This window comes from Carya illinoinensis, chromosome 10 (genome assembly GCF_018687715.1).
Source record: "Carya illinoinensis cultivar Pawnee chromosome 10, C.illinoinensisPawnee_v1, whole genome shotgun sequence".
Classification (NCBI taxonomy): Eukaryota; Viridiplantae; Streptophyta; class Magnoliopsida; order Fagales; family Juglandaceae; genus Carya; species Carya illinoinensis.
The window spans coordinates 23,820,001-23,830,158 of NC_056761.1; positions in this window are offsets into that span (position 1 = coordinate 23,820,001).

Sequence of the window (10,158 nt, forward strand, 5' to 3'; positions counted from 1 at the left end):
AGCTAAGGTACTTCAAAGTGGGTTCTTTTGGCCTTCCATTTTTTGTGATAGTTACACTTTGGTGAAAACTTGTGACCGATGCCAACATATGTGAAATATTTCAAGGCGTCATGAGTTACCATTGAAAGGTATCTTAGAAGTTGAGTTGTTTGATGTTTGGGGAATAGATTTTATGGGGCCTTTTCCTCCTTCTTTTGGTTTTGCTTATATCTTGCTAGCAGTTGACTATGTGTCAAAATGGGTGGAAGCAATTGCTACAACAACAAATGATGCAAAGGTAGTGCTCAAATTTCTGCACAAGAACATATTCACAAGATTTGGCACTCCACGAGCTATTATTAGTGATGAAGGGACTCACTTTTGCAACAAGTTATTTGAGAATCTTCTTTCTAAATATGGTGTGAAGCACAAGATAGCACTTGCTTACCATCCTCAAACTAATGGTCAAGCTGAAATTTCAAATAGAGAGATCAAGAACATCCTTGAGAAGACGGTCAAAATCAATAGAAAGGATTGGGCGAAGAAGCTTGATGATGCTTTGTGGGCGTACCGTACAGCCTTTAAAACACCTATGTGGATGTCTCCATACCGATTAGTGTTTGGAAAGGCATGTCATCTTCCTGTAGAGTTGGAGCATAGAGCTTATTGGGCTGTGAAAAAGTTTAACTTTGATTTGAAGGCAGCAGGTGAAAAGCGACTTCTTCAATTGAATGAGATGGAAGAGTTCCGGAATGATGCATATGAAAATGCAAAGCTCTATAAAGAAAGGATGAAGAAGTGGCATGGCAAACAGATTCTTAGGCGAGAGTTTGCTCCAGGACAACAAGTTTTACTCTTCAATTCACGACTCAAACTCTTTCCGGGAAAGTTGAAATCAAGATGGACGGGTCCTTATACAATTCATGAAGTTTCCTCTTTTGGAGCAGTAGATTTGAAGGACAAGATTGGGAATATTTTCAGAGTTAATGGTCAGAGATTGAAGCACTACCATGGAGAGCAAATGGAGAGGAACTATGCATTTATTCCTCTTGGAGATCCTAATTGATGATCATTGAAAAGTCTGGCTGTAGACTTTAAAACAAGCGCCTATGGGAGGCAACCCATAGATCTATCTTTATTTATTTCATTTATTTTATTATCTTTATTTATTTAAGTTTTAATAAATTGGTTTTTGATGCAGGTTTATTTAGCAAGAATAAAGAGCTGGAAAATTTTAAAACCTCGGAAGGTTCACTATGAAACCAGGGAAGTTCCTTTATTTCTTCAATCCTTTTTACTTTTGCATCACAATGAGGACATTGTTTAGTTTAAGTTTGGGGGTGTAAACTCCTATAATTATTTGATCCTCTTGTTTTCTAAGTCTTGGGTTGTTGATGGGTTGTTTGAGTCTCTTACCAAGCATGCATTGGAGTAAGATTGAATTCTCTATGACTTTGACATTTGTGATTGAAGATGGTTTTGAGAAAAATTTTCAAAAATTTCTTTTATGTCAAGTGAAGTTTTGTGGGTACTTTGGTTTAAATCTTTGACCTTGAACACAATTGAGCACATAGTCGTTTTTCTCTTATTCCATTTTGCTTATGAAGAGAAGAAGTTGAATTAATTGAAAGAGGGAGGTTCGATTTTGCTTTGCTCTAGAATCCGTTGATGGGTCCTTGAGGCGAAATCCTAGTTGAGACCAAATATTAGAGAAATGATCTAGGCATTTCTTTGGCATAACCAAAAAGCTTTCCCAGCCGTCCTAAATGTCATGCCATCATTACATGGTGTGTTTCCATAGTCAACCCCCTTGAGCCTTCATGAGCCTTTATTGATTCTTTAAACTACATAAACCATGCCCGCTCTAAGCCTGAAAAACAATGAATCTACCGTTGAGAGTTTGAGAAAATACTTTGGTGGAGAGTTACATTTAAAAGAAAAAATTGGTTTCATGATGAAACGTATTATGTTTGCTCTATTTGATCAAAGAAAAAGAAGAAGAAGAAAGGAAGTGATTGAAAGAAAATAAAAAAAAAAAAAAAGAAGAAGAGGAAAAAGAAAAAGAAAAGAAAAGAAAAAGAAGTCGCCAAGCGGAAAGTGAATTACCTCAAATTTTGTTAAGGGAAGTGTTGGTATTCCATCAGTGATTACAGCAATAATAATGCCACAAGTATGTGCATATTGCCAAGAAAGAGCTATGATTTGAATCATGTGAGTTTCTCTTTTAATGTTCTTTTCACTAAGTATTTTCCCAGTTTGATTTAATTTCCCATATCCAGTTCTTTCTTAACCCTCACCCTGTGGCCTATCATTACAACCTTAATAAAGACCTTTTGATCTTTGATTTTGGTGTTGACTACATTAGTGGAGAGGATTTCTGAAAATTGGACTTATGGGGTTAAGTTTTAAGAGAATTCTTCTGATTTTGGTTGTTCTACTTTTATCTGAGTTTGCAGGTGGTTTGAGGTTAAATTGACTATATCACACACACACTCAAGGTCTTAGCTTTAGGTTGAAGTAAATGCCTAACTCTTGCTTGACAAATTGCAAAATTTTTGATTGATTTTCTTGCTATCTTTGATGTTAAAAGAGTAAGATACTAGAGATGAAATCTAAATTCATAAAAGCTTGGTGAGTGATGATACTTCTCTTTGGGGTCGAGTTGATATTGCCTAAACTATCATTTGTTTTTCTTTTTGTTTGAGGACAAACAAAGTTGTAAGTTTGGGGGTATTTGATGGCTTGCAAAATTTTATATTGCAGATTTTACAAGTTCGCTCGAGCGGAGGCTTTTGGCCGCTCGAGCGAATTCAGGCAGATTCAAACGCTCGACTGCCGGTCGACAGGGAGCTCGAGCGGGTTGCTGAAAAATGAAGATCGCTCGAGCAGAGACATTGGCCGCTCGAGCGAAATCAGGCAGAGTCGAACGCTCGATGTGCGCTCGATAGGACGCTCGAGCGAAATCAGGCAGAGTCGAATGCTCGACGCGCGCTCGACACCCCGCTCGAGCGAACATCGTATTTTGACAAATTTTAGGTTTTCCGCCGTGGGACCATATAAAAGCCATTTTTCACTCTAGAGCCGCGAGTTTTGACTGGAGAACACTCTTTGGGAGAGAAAAACATAGCTAGAGGGATTCAAATCATTTGTTTTGGAGACGGAATTCCAATTTATTGCACGTAAGTTGGATTCATACACGAGCACGGACGGGAGAAAAGCGTTGAATCGTTCCCTTGAGCTTTTGACGACGAGTTGAGGCTGCAAGGAGGATTTTTCAGTGTTTATTTTCTTCTTCCCATCTTCTCAGAACAATTATGGTGAATTCGTTTATGTTGAATTCCATTTCTAGCATGAGCTAAATTTTCTTTATTCTAGGAAAACGATGTAACCTATTTCCGAACTATGCTTGTTTGTCCATGCTAATTTAATGCAATTCTCTCTTTGTTTATCTGATTTATTCTGAGTTTAATGCTTCTAATTAACTGGCCATTGATTAGATGATTATTAATCTTGTGATTTGCTATCGAAAGAGGGAATCATAGGGTAGATCTTGGATATTTCAGCATAGGTAAGTATAGAGATCGAAAGACTTGTATGAACCTGTGTAGTAATTAAATCATTGGTCTTATTGCGTTCTTGATTATTTAATTTGCATACTCTTGTGTGAATTGATAAACTAGAATCACTTCCAATTGACTATCGAAAGAGGCTTTTGGATGAATTAGAGATTTGCTAATAGACAAAAGAGGTTTAAGTTAAATTAGCTGGATGAGAAAAGCATAGTGAAGAATTATGGTGAAATCGATTTCCTAGAAGTTTTCTTCCCTATTGAATTTGAAAGTCAGTTTTATTTTCTTTGCTTATTTCTCTTTGAGTTGATCTAGTTTTATTTGCAACTACAAAAACCTTAGCGATTCCTCTAGATAAAATTGAGATTAGTATAATTTTGGTATTTGGTAAGAGTAAGGTACCAATCCCTGAGGACGATACTCTTCTTACCACTTTATTATAAAAGTACGATACTGTGCACTTGCAGTTTTGCACCGGTCAACTATCATCAAGAGGAAGGCTGACATTTGAAGAAGGAGATGATGACAATCTAGAGAGGTGGTCAGCTACCACGTTTTCAACTCCTTTCTTGTCCTTAATGTTGATGTTGAACTCTTGAAGTAATAGAATCCAGCGAATCAAGCGTGGCTTTGCATCTTTCTTAGCCAACAAATACTTAAGAGCAGAGTGGTCAGTGAAATAAGTAACAGGAGAACCAAGAATATAAGTTCGAAATTTATCAAGTGCAAAAACCATTGCAAGCAATTCTTTTTCAGTAGTGGTATAATTTTTCTGGGCATCATTCAAGGTTCTACTAGCATAATAAATCACAAATGGCCTATTATCCACACGTTGCCCCAAAATAGCTCCTAAGGCATAGTCACTAGCATCTGTCATAATCTCAAAGGGAAGGTCCCACTGTGGAGGTTGCACAATAGGTGCAATGGTAAGCGATTTCTTAAGGGTATCAAAAGATTTTTGGCACTCATCAGTCCAAACAAATTCAATATCATTTTGTAAAAGAGTGCACAAAGGTTTTGCAATAGAACTAAACCCTTGGATAAACCACCTATAAAAGCCAGCATGACCAAGAAAAGAACGAATATCCCTAACTGTCCTAGGAATAGGAAGTTTAGATATTAATTCAATCTTTGCCTTGTCAACCTTTATACCCTCAGAAGAAACAATATGACCCAATACAATGCCCTGAGTGACCATAAATTGACATTTCTCCCAATTAAGTAAAAGATTTTTTTCCTCACATCTCTGGAGAATACGTGCCAAATTATGCAAACAACTCTCAAAGGATTTTCCAAAAACAGAGAAATCATCCATGAATATTTCACAAATGTCATCAATCATATCAGAAAAAATACTCATCATGCATCTCTGAAAAGTAGCTGGAGCATTACACAAACCAAAAGGCATTCTAGTAAAAGCAAAAGTGCCAAAAGGACAGGTGAAAGTGGTTTTCTCTTGATCCTCAGGTGCTACAGCAATTTGATAATAACCAGAATAGCCATCCAAGAAACAATAATATGCATTACCAGCTACTCTTTCCAAAATTTGATCCAAGAATGGTAAAGGAAAATGATCCTTCCTACTGGCTGAGTTAAGTTTTCTATAGTCAATGCACATTCTCCAGCCAGTAACCATTCTAGTTGGAATCAACTCATTTTTATCATTTTTTATGACAGTCAAACCAGATTTCTTTGGTACCACTTGAGTTGGACTTACCCACTTACTGTCTGAGATGGGTTAAATGATACCCACTGCGAGTAGCTTAAACACCTCCTCTTTCACAACTTCCTTCATGGTAGGATTGAGCTTACGTTGAGCATCACGAACCGGTCTAGCATCGTCTTCAAGATGGATTCTGTGGGTACATACAGCGGCATCAATGCCTTTGATGTCAGCTATTGTCCAACCAATTGCGCCTCGATGTTTCCTTAATACTTCAATCAACTGGGCTTCATCCTTCTGATTTAGCTTTGAGGAAATCACCACCAGAAAAGTGCCTTCTTCAGGACCAAGGAACACATACTTTAAATCTTGAGGAAGTGGTTTCAGTTCCAACTGGGGAACTTCTTCCTCTAAAGATTTAAGCATGTCTGGTGGTGGTAGAGCTTCAAATTGGGGTTTCCATCTTGCTCCCGTAAATTGTACTTCAAGTGGTAATGAAGAATCTACAAAACAATCAAAAAAATCAAAGTCATCTTCATTGATATGATCAATTTTCTCATCAAGTAAAAATTCAGGTGTCTGAAAAATATAATCATCATCAGAGAATGGAGAAGTTGAGCAAATAAAATCTGTTGGTGTCAAACTCTCCACAGCATTCGGATCACTTGTGTCATCAAAATGTGCTGGCATCTTGCAAGCGTTGAAAACGTTCAACTCAAGTGCCATGTTCCCAAAGGTAAGTTTCAAAACTCCACTTCTGCAATTGATCAATGCATTTGATGTAGCTAGAAATGGTCTTCCTAGGATGATAGGAGCTTGATAAATTGTGGAGACCGGCTGCTGCATGTCAAGAACCACAAAATCTACTGGGTAGTAGAATTTGTCCACCTGGACCAACACGTCCTCTACAATACCCCTTGGTACCTTAACTGATCTGTCAGCCAGTTGTAGCATGATGGAGGTCTTTTTCAGCTCACCCAATCCCAACTGCTCATATACTGAGAACGGTAGCAAGTTCACACTACTCCCCAAATCAAGTAAGGCTCTCCCAATGCGTGATTCACCAATCATAATGGAAATGTTGGGAGAGCCAGGATCTCCAAACTTCTGAGGAGTCTCGCTCAATATCAATGCACTAACTTGCTCTGTTAGGAAAGCTTTCTTCTTCACATTCAGCTTCCTCTTCACTGTGCACAAGTACTTCAAAAATTTTGCATATGAAGGCACTTGTTGTATGGCATCCAAGAGTGGAATATTGATCTTCACTTGCTTGAAAATCTCTTGAATCTCCGTGTGATACTTATTCTTTTGGCCAGCTGCCAATCTCTGAGGATAGGGAACCACAGGTTGGTATCCCTTACTAATCTCAACATCTGCACTCACAGGTTTCTTCAGCTCTGGTCTTACTACCTCTGGTTGTTTCTCAACTTCATCATTCTCTGTTACATCTTCAAGTGTAGGACCAACTACCTGTGTGTCTATAGGCATCTCTGGTTGGGGAATTTCCTTCCCACTTCTCAAAGTAAGAACTGCCTTTGCTGTCTCAATAACATCGCCTGAGACATTATGCACTTGCTGTTGCTGCTGCCTGTACACTTGAGGATTAGGCTGAGGCTGTGCTGGAAATTTTCCTTTCTCTAGGGTGCTCAAGGTTGTGCTCATCTTATTAATAGTGCCTCGCAACTCATTTATGGCCTGAGTGTTTTGATTATTTGTGGTGGCCTGAATCTGCATGAATTGCTTAAGTGTATTGGCCATCTGAGCCATACTGTCATCTAGAGTCTTCTTTGCAGATGATGAAGGCTGAGAACTCTGTGCAGCTACATGAGGCTGAAATCCAGGAGGAGCTACATAAGGATAGCTCTGAGGATTCTGATATGGTGGATACTGGTGCTGAGGAGCACCCTGATTAAATGGCTGCTGCTGAGGTGGTGGGGACCGACCAGGCTGATCATTTCTCCATGAGAAATTTGGGTGATTCCTCCACCCCGGATTATATGTGTTGGAGAAAGGCTGATTCTGTGCTCTATTAACCCAGTTAGCTGATTGCATCTGCTCAGACCCACCTTCTTGAAATACTGGCATAATCGGGCAGTCTTGGGTCTTATGGGTTGAATCAGCACATATAGAACATGCCTTTACTACTTTCACAGCCTTCACTTTTTCCATTTCCATGACCTCTAGTCTTCTAGTCAATGCAGCTATTCGGGCCTGAACATCGGTGTCTTCTTTAAGCTCATATCTAGTCCCTCCAGAAATAGCCCTCAGTGGCTGTGCTGCTAATGGAACTCGATCAGTACGAGTGTTCCACTGTTGTGCGCTCTCAGCAAGGTAGTCAAAAAATAATAGTGTTTCATCAGGTTCCTTGTTGAAGAACTCCCCATTGCACATTGTCTGAACAAACTGCTTGCATTCTGGAGTAAGACCAATGTAAAAATAGCTCACCAACCTCCAAGATTCAAAACCATGATGTGGACAGATGTTCATCAAATCGTTAAATTTTTCCCAACTGGCCTGAAAGGTCTCATCAGGTCTCTGACTGAACTGACTAATTTGCTCCTGCAAAAACTGAGTTCTCTGAAAAGGAAAAAATTTTTGTAAGAATTCACGCTGCATATCAGACCAACTAGAAATAGAATTAGGCCTCAAAGAATTAAACCAAATCTTCGCTTTATCCTTTAAAGTGAAAGGAAACAAACGAAGTCTAATGAATTCATCAGTAACAGCCCTAGTGATAAAAGTGGTGCAAGCCAACTCAAAGTCTGTCAAATGCTGGTAAGGGCTCTCAGAATCCATCCTGTGGAACTGAGGTATCACTGACATCATGCCATGCTTAATAGAGAAATTAGATGCATTTTCAGGTAAAACAATGCATGAAGGTGTAGTGGTGCGAGTGGGTTGCAAATAATCCTTAAGAGTGCGTGGTGCAGGTGCAGCCATGTTTTCTGGTTCAATTTCAATTTCCTCACCTGACTCACTAATAGAAAAGACAGAAGAGTTATCTATCTCCAAACTGTGTATACTACTCTCAACACTCGATGTGACTCTATGCAACCTATTTGAACTGTCCCTCACCCATGACATGAAACATCAGTTTAAAGAGCATAATAAAAATAACGAGTTTAAATTTAAGTTAAAATACTTTCCCCGGCAACGGCGCCAAAAACTTGACTCACTGAAAAATGAGTAGCACTAAAGCTATCCCAAGTGCAGGAAAATGTTGTGTAATAATTAGGAATAAATTTCTAGATCGTCTTCTCAGGGAAAGTTACTTAGAAATCAAACTCGTTGAAAAAGGTGAAAAACTTCATAAAGAGAAAATAAAATGATGGTATGTGCAATGGATGGGAGAGGACACTAGTCTTGGACTAGATTCATATTTTTGGATTTTGATTGTCGGATCGGAATGTAAAGGACTAATAGATTAACTCAGAAATTGATAAAACTAAATTAAGAATTAAACTAAATTAGGAAGTAATTGACAAAACATGCACTGAAATTGAAAAGCCCCAAAATCAATGTTCTAGGGTTCATCATTATATTCAAATCATAAATTCTCAAATTAAACCACCGTAATTATAATCACTACTAAAATGAAAGTTTAACGAAACGATAAAAATAAATAACATGAATTGAATGAATAACAAATAAATTTCTCAAACATCTAAATCAAAATTCTCTAAAATAATTCAGAAACTCAAAACTGAAATGAAATAGCAAGTAGGGAATTGAAAAGATCAAGCTAGTTGAATGGAGATGAAGATTCAAAGCGGTGGAGGAGGCTGAGCTGCAGTGACAATTGGACCCCTCAAGGAGTTCTTCAATCTGCTGCAGTGTGAGTGAATGATCCAGTGGAAATTGTGTAGCTGGGTGAATGATCGATTGAATGAATCCTCCTCTTCGAATCTGAACGAAAATCAAAGGAAAAATGAATTCTAAGTGTTTCTCTACTCAAAAACCGAGTTTTCCAGCCCAAGAGTCGTCCTAAGATGTAAAAAAAACATATATATACTCTGACGGCGGAATGAACCCTGATCTGTAAAAATGCGATATTCGCTCGAGCAGAGTGTCGAGCGAACATCGAGCGTTCGACTCTGCCTAAGTTCGCTCGAGCGGCCTGTCGAGCGAACATCGAGCGTTCAACTCTGCCTGAATTCGCTCGAGCGGCCAAATGCCTCCGCTCGAGCGATCTCTTTTCCCGCATCTCGCTCGAGCCCACTGTCGAGCGGAAGTCGAGCGTTTGAATCTGCCTGAGTTCGCTTGAGTGGCCAGAAGCCACCGCTCGAGCGAAATGTACCATAATCCATATTAATTGGCAGTTGATAAAATTAGAGCAGAAATTCATGCTTTTAATCAATTAAAATCACAACTTTGATTTATTCATTTTTTCATATAAAACCAATAATAAAGTAATGAAAGAATTAATATATATTGGTTCCAAAAGCATTAAAAATGCAATAATTCAACTCAATCAGTGACTTGATGGAAATGAAAAAGGCTACAAAACCATCACTCATCAATTCAACCAACTTTGCAATAGAAAACCATGGGCTGTGTAGCCCACTGTTTCACCACCTTTTTGATTGCCAACATCCCATCAAAGTGGCTTAACTTGTGATGCCCACAGGCTCCACTTGAGATCTAGAGAAACTTAAATTGTCGGGACATGCAACAAAATGTTACCTGACCCCGTTTATGACAGATAAAGATGCAATGCACCTAGCATGAATCTAATGGTATGCAATATATGCATTGCATAATTTTTTTTCCTTTAGCAATACTATGTACTAGATATGATATATCTCAAATTATTCATATGCATACTTCATAATTCACATGATATCAAGTATCCAAAAGTTACAGTACTTGTCCAAAAGATCTGTAATGTCATAAGTACTATAGAAGGGGCTTCATAATTAGAGTATGAAAATGAACTATTCTAATAGA